This window comes from Globicephala melas, chromosome 18, assembly GCF_963455315.2.
Source record: "Globicephala melas chromosome 18, mGloMel1.2, whole genome shotgun sequence".
Lineage (NCBI taxonomy): Eukaryota > Metazoa > Chordata > Mammalia > Artiodactyla > Delphinidae > Globicephala > Globicephala melas.
In genome coordinates this window covers 15,126,495-15,127,757 of record NC_083331.1, presented here as the reverse complement: position 1 = coordinate 15,127,757, position 1,263 = coordinate 15,126,495, and positions in this window count along the sequence as shown.

Genomic DNA, 1,263 nt, shown 5'->3' with positions numbered 1-1,263 from the left:
GTATGCAAGTCAAATCATTATGCTGCACACCTTAAACTTACACAGTGCTGGTTATCAATTATATCTCAACAAAACTGGAGGAAAAACAAACACCCCCCACCCCCAAACAGAGTGCATTTCTTGTAGACAGAAAAAAAAAAAAAAAAGGAAAGCATCCTTGAGTGTACTGTGTTTAGCATTGTCACAAAAGTTCTGCCAGGGCTAGTGGATCTTAGCAAGATCTGTTCAACGTAACCTGTGTTTTCAGCATCACAAAAAATTCCCCACCAGGGCTTCTCTGGTGGCGCAGTGGTTAAGAATCCACCTGCCAAGGCAGGGGACACGGGTTTGAGCCCTGGTCTGGGAAGATCCCACATGCCGTGGAGCAACTAAGCCCTTGCGCCACGACTACTGAGCCTGCGCTGTAGAGCCTGAGAGCCACAGTTACTGAAGCCCGTGCTCCGCAACAAGTGAAGCCACCTCAATGAGAAGCCCCAGCACGGCAACGCCCGACACACAGCAAGGAAGACCCAACGCAGCCAAAAATAAATAAATAAAATAAATAAATTTATTTAAAAAAATTCTCCACCAATCTTGCTTCTTTTTTGAAGCGTCAGGGAAAATGTTGATGCCAATATTCAGCCGACAGTATGGAATTCTAAGCTAGAGGTTGGCATGTGACCTACCAGCCGGCATTTTTCAGCCGGGTGTGTACGCTCATGCCCTTCCAGATCTGAGAATCCCTCATCTCTTCTGGGCCACTGTTCACTGCCTTCATACGGGACAGGAGAAAGCCAGGTCTTTCTCTTGCATTTTTTTTTTTTAATTTCTAAGGCCATTTTAGATCAATGAAACATAAATGTCTCATGTTTTGATTCTCCGTCAAAAACAGACTGAAAAGAAATACTAATTTATCGGACAGCATGTCCCATGTTAATTTTGTTTTTTAACCTCCTTGGTGACCATGGATCATTTCGAGAATATGATGAACGCTGTGGATCCTCTCCCCCTAACGCTGCACAGCAGGGTCTGTTCTGCACCTCATCTTACTGGCCCCATCAGCAGGATTTTGCACAGTCGATCGCTCCCTCCACTCTCAGTTCTCGGGTCAGGGCCGCGCCCCCAGCGCCACCCCCTTGCTGACCTCAGTTGACTCCACCTCTGGGATGGGGCCAGAATCGCCGAGGGGGGGAGGAGTCGCCTGGAGACAGCGGGCTCGGCCGCGGACGAGCCCGGAACACAGTTAGCAGCCCCTGTTGTCAGCCGGCGCACGAACGAGAGGAG